Here is a 10,347-nt window from a genome sequence, read left to right as displayed (position 1 = left end):
AGAAATGAAAATACACCTGACAGCACCGTTTTTCAAAGATTAAGAGAAAGACATAAGTTCATGGGACATAACAATGGGAAGACTCACTTACAGACAGACAGAGGAACAGGGTAACACTACAACATAATGATTGAAAAGTGCTTCACCTACCTTGTCAGTGGTGTGTCCAGGTGCCGGTGTAGCTAGCCCTGGTGTAGGAAGCAGTTAGTTGAGTATTCAAACTGAAAACTCTCACTGTAGAATGTCCCATCTCATCCTGCCTCCCTCTCTCCTCCCCCCTGCCTCCCTCTCTCCTCCCCCCTGCCTCCCTCTCTCCTCCCCCCTGCCTCCCTCTCTCCTCCCCCCTGCCTCCTTCTCTCCTCCCGTACCTCCCTCTCTCCTCCCCCTTCCTCCTTCTCTCCTCCATCCGCCTCCCTGAATTCTGTGCATTCTGAATATGATACAACCATGAGAATAGAGAACCAGATAACCTCTAAAAGGTTTGAATTGTAGTATGGTTCCCTTGAACTCATGAATGTGTGAATGTCTGCTGTGCCCAATGTATTGTCTGCAGTTCAGGGGAGGAGCGGAATCAGTTTTCAGTGGCAGACAGGACTTGGGACTTAGGCCAATAATTTCATAGATTAAAAAAAGAAATTTAACAGATCAAAATGAAAGAAAAAGGTTTCAGAAAAAGGTTTCTGAAGACTTTTCTGAAGGGCACTTTACATGATGCCAGATGGTTGATTGTTCAAATCCCTCCCTTGAAAGGTTCAAACCGGAGGGGTTGTTAATTTTATCTCCATAGTCAGTGGGACTTTCTCCCATTGTTCCTTTGATCACAGGTTTCACAGCACTACCCAGCCTTGGCTGGGTAGTGCTCTAGTGTTTGTTGAGGACCGTGGGTGAGATATGCAAAACAAACCTCTGGGTTCCAAAAGCTGCAGTTTTCTGCTGAAATGTGTGGGTGAAAAACCATGTATGGTTGATGGTCTTCACCAACAAGTAGAAGAAGAGGGGAAGACCAGGCCCTCTCCTCCCCCATTCTCCCCCTCATACTCAAAGCCGCTTTGGTTTCCACAGCCAACATGAAGTTCGTCCAGGCTCGTCCAGGACGTTCCTCCAGGGGTGACCTCTCCTATGATGTCATCCTGTGTTGGTCAGCTTCATCCCTGACCCCTGACCCCTGGCAACTCAAGAAATGGTTAGCCTTGGTGGTCAGCTCCTCAGTACACCCCTGTATTGTTTACCTCAGGCTGCAGAGCACATGGCGACAAAGATGACGAGGAGGACGAGGATGATTGGGTTGAGGATGATGATGATCTAATGATGCAGCCATAAATGAAGGACAGTTAGGTGGGTGGGATAAAGACCTATGCCAGTTTGCGCTATGAGAGACAGGATACAGATGCCCACACAAAGCACTTCCTGTGTTGTCCAGTCTCAACCCCATAGCATAGTGAACACATCAGCATATGGTTAGTTGCTGCATAAGCATACACACACTCACAAACACACACTTGGTGTATGCATATCAATTAACCCTTGTGTTCTCTTCGGGTCATTCTGACCCATCAGTCATTGTGACCCACCGTCGTATTGCGACAACTTTACTGCATACAAAAACAAAGTGAAGCATTTTCTTTTAACCGTCGGGCTGTCTCAGACCCTCCACATTGCGAAGGTTAAAAGATAATTATTTTTATTTGTTTTTGTATTGGGTAAAATTGGGTAAACACAACGATGGTTCGTTATGAACCTTTGGGTCATGTGACCCGAAGGCAGCACAAGGGTTAAGTATGACTGTGGTTTTTAAATCAACAGTGAAAATACTTTCAGACACTCCCACCATGGTGTGTGGAGGCTGTAGTGTGAAATGAGCTGCAGCAAGGAGAAACGGAAACTCATCTGGGAAGATGACACATAACAGACCAACAAAGTGGGGCAGAGGGAGGCAGAGGGTGGCAGAGGGGGGCAGAGTGGGGCAGAGAGAGGCAGAAGGGGGCAGAAGGAGGCAGAAGGGGGCAGAGGGGGGCAGAGTGAGGCAGATGGAGGCAGAAGGAGGCAGAAGGAGGCAGAAGGGGGTAGAGGGAGGCAGAGGGGGGCAGAGGGGGCAGAGGGAGGCAGAGGGAGGCAGAGGGAGGCAGAGGGGAGCAGAGGGAGGCAGAGGGGAGCAGAGGGGAGCAGAGGGGAGCAGAGGGGAGCAGAGGGAGGCAGAGGGAGGCAGAGGGGAGCAGAGGGGAGCAGAGGGTAGCAGAGGGAGACAGAGGGAGGCAGAGGGGAGCAGAGGGAGGCAGAGGGAGGCAGAGGGGAGCAGAGAGAGGCAGAGGGAGGCAGAGGGGAGCAGAGAGAGGCAGAGGGAGACAGAGGGGAGCAGAGGGGAGCAGAGGGAGGCAGAGGGGAGCAGAGGGAGGCAGAGGGAGGCAGAAGGGAGCAGAGGGAGGCAGAGGGAGGCAGAGGGAGACAGAGGGGAGCAGAGGGAGGCAGAGGGAGGCAGAGGGGAGCAGAGGGAGGCAGAGGGAGGCAGAGGGGAGCAGAGGGGAGCAGAGGAAGGCAGAGGGGAGCAGAGGGGAGCAGAAGAAGGCAGAGGGAGGCAGAGGGGAGCAGAGGGGAGCAGAGGAAGGCAGAAGAAGGCAGAGGGAGGCAGAGGGGAGCAGAGGGAGGCAGAGGGAGGCAGAGGGAGGCAGAGGGGAGCAGAGGGGAGCAGAGGGTAGCAGAGGGAGACAGAGGGAGGCAGAGGGGAGCAGAGGGAGGCAGAGGGAGGCAGAGGGGAGCAGAGAGAGGCAGAGGGAGGCAGAGGGGAGCAGAGAGAGGCAGAGGGAGACAGAGGGGAGCAGAGGGGAGCAGAGGGAGGCAGAGGGGAGCAGAGGGAGGCAGAGGGAGGCAGAAGGGAGCAGAGGGAGGCAGAGGGAGGCAGAGGGAGACAGAGGGGAGCAGAGGGAGGCAGAGGGAGGCAGAGGGGAGCAGAGGGAGGCAGAGGGAGGCAGAGGGGAGCAGAGGGGAGCAGAGGAAGGCAGAGGGGAGCAGAGGGGAGCAGAAGAAGGCAGAGGGAGGCAGAGGGGAGCAGAGGGGAGCAGAGGAAGGCAGAAGAAGGCAGAGGGAGGCAGAGGGGAGCAGAGGGAGGCAGAGGGAGGCAGAGGGAGGCAGAGGGGAGCAGAGGGAGGCAGAGGGGGGCTGAGGGAGGCAGAGGGGGGCTGAGGGAGGCAGAGGGGAGCAGAGGGAGGCAGAGGGGAGCAGAGATGCCAGAGGTGGTAGGGAGGGCCACAGTGAGTGTCAGAGAATGACTATGTGACCAGAGTGGGCTGTGTGCCTTGTTCCGAATATGCAGCCGTTGTATTTCCTGTCAGTTCTCTTGCACACACGAACACGCTTCATCACTCACACATTTACTCAGTAAACCCACTCAACTTTGCATTAAGTCTGGAAAGAAATGTTTCAAATGTCTCATTTCACCCACTCAACCCGGCTCACCAAAAGGTCATGTGTGTTGTCATTCCTGTGAATGAGTAACTTGATATACAGCCTGCCCGGCGGATGTTGTGTTGCCTCGCACACCAGAAACACACGAGTTGATGTGTGTTTCTGGTGTGTTACATGAGGAATATTTCACAGAAAATTGAATAGTTGTTGAACAGCTGAAGCACATGTGGAAGTGCAGCTCCAGTTCCTCAAATGACTCTGCTTGAGTGAAAGGTTACTTCTTGGTTTTTTGTTTTTGTGCGCAAATGAGTTTGCATGTGTCGGAGAATAAGTTATTTCCTCTTTAGTGAATGATGGCTCATGTCACCGTGGTAACACGGCCACTCCCCTTCCACGCAGCAGAGAATAAAATAGTATTACTGTAACACTGAGGGAAAACCTGCAGAGATAGGTAGGCTCTGATAGGCTATACAGACAGACAGGTTAGAGAGACAAACAAACTGGAAAGATAGACAGGTACCTTTCTGCAGGTCCGCACAGATAAACACATCTTAATTTTGACATATTCCATTTTGTTACAGATATTACCACGACACCGACACATTTCTAACATCAAATGCTTGCATATGTGTATAGCTTTAGCTACTTATACCCTCCTGAACGTCCCTCTATATTGAGCCCTGGTGCACTACATCCATCTCTCTATCACTCTGACCAAACCTGAACCATGTCCCCAACCTCCAAACCCTGATCCTAACCCTGACTGCATCACTAGAATCTGGCCCTGAACTCGACCCCAACCTTGATCTCACTCCTGCGACGCATGGTGAAGTAGGGGTCATTACAGCTTGGTTAAAAAGAACACATCGAGACTGGTCCAAAGAGGAGACATCCATTACTGGCATGTGGAACACTGCCACCTAGTGGAGACACATGGCTGTGGAGGGATTTCTGCTTTGCTGCCAGGATCAGCCAGGGCCCCAGCTCCTAACAGAGCACTCCACAGTATAGTGGTGAACAGTGACACATAGTGGACCGTCAGAGATACTGAGAGGGTCATGGGTGGAATTGTAGTACTTGTCAGTTCACTTCCTCTCCAGGCTTTGATCTTGGGTCCTCTGACGCACGCAACTGACCACCTCTTATAAACACCCCCGCTACGTATGCCAGCTACACCACCACGGATATCCAGTCAGGACAGTTTTGCAAAAGTGCACATTGAACAAAACTAGGTTTATTTATATAGCTAATTCCATTCAATCCAATCCACAAAAAAAATACTTTAAAACAAAAACCTGAGGTATCCATTTATAAGTGACCTCTTGTGCCCATGTCCAGCAGGACAGATAAGTCACCTGAGATGGTTTGGTTGGTGCTTCAGACATTTCAAGCCATGTAACTGGGAGGTCATATATTCTGACGGCAGCTATCAAAAATGTGACCAGTGTCCAGAATGCTGACATTTTGTCCAGATATAGCATCAAATGAATGGCCAGTGCCCAGAAGGCTGACATTTTATCCAGATAGTGTGACCTCTTGTGCCCAGGTGTAGCTGTTTACCAGATAGGTGATCATGTTTAGGTTTTACATGACAAGGACAGATAAGTCACCTGAGATGGTTTGGTTGGTGTGTCAGACTCACATATTCTGACGACAGCGAAACACACATTTTGATATTTCGACCAACCAAACCTTCTCAGGTGACTTATCTGTCTTTGCCATGTAAAACCTAAAGACACACATCTGGTTGATAACATTGTTAACCTCAATCAGTGGATGCACGAAATGTAACGTTGTTTTCTCTGGAGCGTTGTTCAACAGCTCTCGAAGCTTTCACATTAAAAGACCCTCAGATTGGATTAAAGCAGAATTACTGTGACAGCAATAACGGACCCTCACATCAAATGATGTGCGTTAAACAGTGCACAAAGTTGCAGTGCAAATGTGTCTGTGCGTGGTTGTGTTTCCCTCGCTCCCTTTACAAAAGACTCTTTGAGACCCTGTCTCTGTTTCCGACATAAAGACGATTCGCACCACTCCCTCGCTCTCTTCCATAAAGACACTACAACTGAGTTTACGAGCTTCGCGAACCGGTCAGGAAATGGAAGAAAGCTATTGGAGTCTAACGCTGGAGAAAATAGACGCTGAGGGGAACAAGTATAGCATCAAATAAAAAGACAAAGCCATATAAAAGTCTTAGAAAAGGACAGAGATTCCTATACTTAAACTTTAACATGCTAAGTTTGTTCTTTTATTAGTATTACAGCAGGCAAAAAAAACATATCTTTGTTTGAAACTTGTCAGGGGAGATCCTAGTCCACTAAGTTCTCCAACTCCCTTCATAGGATGATATCACTCCACTTTGATGGCACGACTATGCACAGAAATGAGCATGACACTGTATGTAACAAAGTCAACATTCTGAAAGTGAAATACCCTTACAGATAGCACAGCAGAGAAGTTGATGCATGTGATACTGATTCGCGTACTGATTTAACCCTTTCTTCCGATGGAAATAGGTTTGACTTTGGTCGACTGAGGGAAAACTCCCTGCCTTAAAACAGCTAGGCCTATCATTGCACAAGTACACACAACAAACAAGACACAGGACAGAAATCCCCAGTGGACAGGAAATTAAATAAAACGAGGTATAGCCTTTTGAACGGTTCATACGGACAGCATGGAGGATCAGGTGATGGTGGAGAGTGGCAGCAGGTGCGCGATATGCAGGTACATGGCAATGCATAACTTGTGAGCCTGATGTAAGTGTCTGTGAAAGCATACAGCGTTTATGCAACCTGAAGAGGACGACCAATGAGCTTCAATGAACACACCTGCAGTTGATTGGGTGAACCAGATGTCAGCTGATAAAGTCCCCTGCTTGAGAGCAGTTCCTGAACTAGCTTTGCCCATTTATAAAACAACAAATCTGTTCTGTTCAAAACGTTGTACGTGTTTATTTATATTCAACTTGGAGAGTGTGACAATTCACCCTGCTTGGGTGGAAGTTAGATGTGTAGTCTCAGTTTCATCTGATCTGTGTATCGTCTGCAATGTAAATGCTTTCCTACAAACAAAACCATTTACTGATTATGTTCTCACAACATTAGGGTTGGCAGCTTGACGAGGCCTCGATGGTTTGGCCCACATCACTCAACGGTTAAAACATGCTGGAAGGAACCAAAACAAGTTTGGTTGAGAGGAGATATGTCCTCAGGTATGTCCTCTGGCACAGTGAAACATAGAGCCTGCACTCACACACACACACGCACAATCTCTCTCTTTCTCTCTCTCACACACACACACACAAACCCTTGCCCAAAATTTTGGATGGACAGAGCCGTTATCAAGATATTCAAACACAGTGGTCTCTGAGACCGAAACAGGCCAGATGTTACGGATCATGGGATTGAGGGTCGTCTGACATTTAAACCCATGTGACCACCTCCCAGAAACACAGCATGCCCAGTAATTCTGTGACATGGGTGGGCGGTGTTTACACCAAGTACGTTTCACCAACTCACCTCGATTACACGAACATACTGTGCTCCACCCAGGCCTCATTCTGCCCCCTGCCTCCACCCAAAGACGGGGGGTGGGGGGGGTGGGGGGGAAGTTCGGGTGGTGAGAGCAGAGGCACCAGGTCAAGGAAAACATCTCTTGAACCCACGGTTGTGGTCCAACAGGAAAACATGGATCAGGAGGACAGCGTCCAGAAATAGACCAGAGTGACTGCAGAGGAACTCTCATTCTCAGAGAACAACATGTTTGGAGAGAAGGACTGGGCCGTGGGTTTGTACCAGTGTGCGTGGGCTGTGTACGTGTGTGCTAGTGTGTGAGTATGTGCCGGTGTGCTTGGGCCTCTGTGTGTGTGTGTGTGTGTTTGTGTGAGTAAGACTGGTCAGTATTTGGGCTGGGAAGGTGGCCTCCAGGCCTGCCCATGTACGGTCACTTCCGTCGCAGACAGAGGACCTTGGAGCTGGGCCGGGACTCCAGCAGCATCAACCTCCACTAGCAGTCTATAATTACCTCTGGAAGGGAACACACAACTGACACACACAACTTCCTGCTCCATACCTCAGACCACAGAACTGACCCCTGTCTACTACAGACCTCTCCACTCCACTGACAAGTTATCAGATCTCCACTTCTAACCTGGCTTGGTCAGGATCCAGTTCACTCAGTCCCACTGATGTTCTCCCAGACTGGCAGGATTGGACCCCAGCTTGACCTTATTGTGGTCACTGTTACAGAACTGGTCGAGCTGTACCATTGGCAGTGTTGGGGATGGTGGAGATGGTCCGTGCTGTGAGACAGATCAGAACCACCAGTGGCACCTCTGTGCAGCAAGACAGGTCAGACCCGTCTCTCTCTCTCCATCATTCGGATCTCATCGAGGTGCACAGTCGCTTCACACACCTCCGTGCACGCACTCACTCACACTCAACCCATTTGCACAGACTTAGGTTAGCATAGGTTTATAAGGTTAGTATAGGTTTTGTCAGCTACTGGTTGCACTGTCAGCAATACTGCACTATTGTACTTCACTTGTCTTAGGTTTGTATAGGTTTATAAGGTTTACATTTACATTTAGTCATTTAGCAGACGCTCTTATCCAGAGCGACTTACAGTAAGTACAGGGACATTCTCCCCGAAGCAAGTAGGGTGAAGTGCCTTGCCCAAGGACACAACGTCATTTTGCACGGCTGGGAATCGAACTGGCAACCTTCAGATTACTAGCCCGACTCCCTCACCGCTCAGCCACTTGACTCCCACCTGACTTCCACGTATTACGTAAGAGGTTTAATATACCGTATTGAATACTGTATATTATTGTATATTAGGAGGTTTACTATATTTTTGCTTATCATAGATGTAATCTATGTTCTGCGTACTTATATGTTATGCCAGGTTGCTTTGCGTTGTCTTGTCCTAAGAATTTCAGTGCCCAGTCTGACCCTGTGTTGTTCTGTGCGTCTGACAATAAAAGACTTGAACTTGATACACTCACACACATACACCGTTCCAAGCCGGCGCCCAGGCCTTGAGCAGACCCACCGTGACGTACCGGGACGTAAATAGTCCTGAGAGCTGCATGCGTCTTCAAGCAGACAGAGAAGACGCTCCGTCCTGGAGCTGCTCTCGTAAAAGAGCCATGTCGTGTGCCGCCCCTCTGTCTGTCTGGGGTGAGCGGGGGGACAGGGACGGCGGTGGACACGCGCGAGAACGCTCCTGCACACACGCACATACGAACCCTTTGACATCCACACGGACACATGCGCACGCACGCCACACGACGAGACGCGGCTGTAAATCGTCTGGACGTGTCAGGGATGATTTATAAGGAAGCCTGCTTGCCCTCGAGTCCATCTGGTGACTGTTAGGAGAAGGCCGTGATGGGGAGGTGTGTGTCTGGGTGGGAGGCAGGCCCGGGAGGCACGACACCTATGATACACACAAGCGGCACATCCACAAAGACATCAGCTCTCTATGCCAAACACATACATACACACACACACACACACACACACACACACACACACACACACACACACACACACAAGCACACCTACATAAAACCTTGTGAGACAGGTGAATTACTGCCAGAGTATATCTTCTGCCACCTCAGGGTCTGAACTCATTACCACTGCTCCAGTCTCTGTAAACACCCTGAGAGAGGAGAGAGAGTGTGTGTGTGTGTGTGTGTGCGCTTGTGTGTGTTTGACAGTGTGACTGTGTGTGTGTGCAGTACAGTATATTGAGTGTAATTTCAGTGTGTGTGAGATGGTGCTGATGGCAGTAAAGTGTATTTATTATTTGTCTATAGTAAAGTCTGTGAGAGTTTGTGTGTGTGTGTGTGCGAGCGTGCAGTACAGTTTGTGTGTGTGCGTGTGCAGTACAGTTTGTGTGTGTGTGTGTGTGTGTGTGCAGACAGTACAGTTTGTGTGTGCGCGTGTGTGTGCAGTACAGTTTGTGTGTGTGCATGTGTGTGTGTGCGGGCAGTACAGTTTGTGTGTGTGCAGTACAATTCATGTGTAGGCGTCTGTGTGTGTGAATGAGCCATTTTAGCTCTAGTGAGTCACATACAGTGAAATGTCAAAGTGTGGTTTCTTAGGGCCATTAGACAGCTGCAGTGTTTCATGTTGTTAATTAACATAGCAGTCTAAACAGGAATACCTCCTAGTTATCGCTTTATTCTCTAGTAGGCCTAAACACTGGTACAGACCAGACCAAAACAGACTAGACTGGGCCAGACTAGGCCAGAATGTATCAAACCAGATCAGGTCACACCAGACTTTACCAGAACAGTACAGGCTGGTTTATCTTCTGATTTGGACAAGCCAGTTGAACTCAACATGTCTTCACATGTCCACTGTATGATGTTTCTCCCTGAACAGTGACCCATGCCAAGCCTGACCAACAATATCAAGACTTGAAATAACTATTAGAAAAATAGCAGGAAATATCACGGATTGTGGCTTTAATGGCAGTCTGAAATAGCAGTCAAGTCATTAGGCCTGGCACTACCAGGGTAGGATAACGTTGTTGCACGGTCTCCTGGTGGAAAAAACGACTCTAGTAAAACATATTTGTGAAACTATGTGTTTCTGTCTCAGACTGTCTGAAAACAAATGACTAAATATATAAAAGTGGGCTCGCAACAATTCCGTGGAAATCGTGTCCTGTTTTAATGTTTGCTTCTTTCAAAGAATTGAACTGAAATTGTAAACAGGCTGAAGACTCCACCCACACAGCCCAGTGTTCTATGTCAACTGAGACCTCAAATATCCTGGTGTTGTTGGTCTGCAGGAGACAGGGGCCCGTGGTTCAGGTCAAGGTTGGGTCTGAGTGGGTCAGATGGGGCCTGCTGTGCTGGACTGAGACTGGGTACTTGGGGCCTATGTAGCAGGAGGGAGTCCAGTGGTGGATGGAGACCTGGGGATGCCT

The sequence above is a fragment of the Osmerus eperlanus genome, chromosome 14 (genome assembly GCF_963692335.1).
Source record: "Osmerus eperlanus chromosome 14, fOsmEpe2.1, whole genome shotgun sequence".
NCBI lineage: Eukaryota > Metazoa > Chordata > Actinopteri > Osmeriformes > Osmeridae > Osmerus > Osmerus eperlanus.
This window is presented reverse-complemented; position numbering follows the sequence as displayed.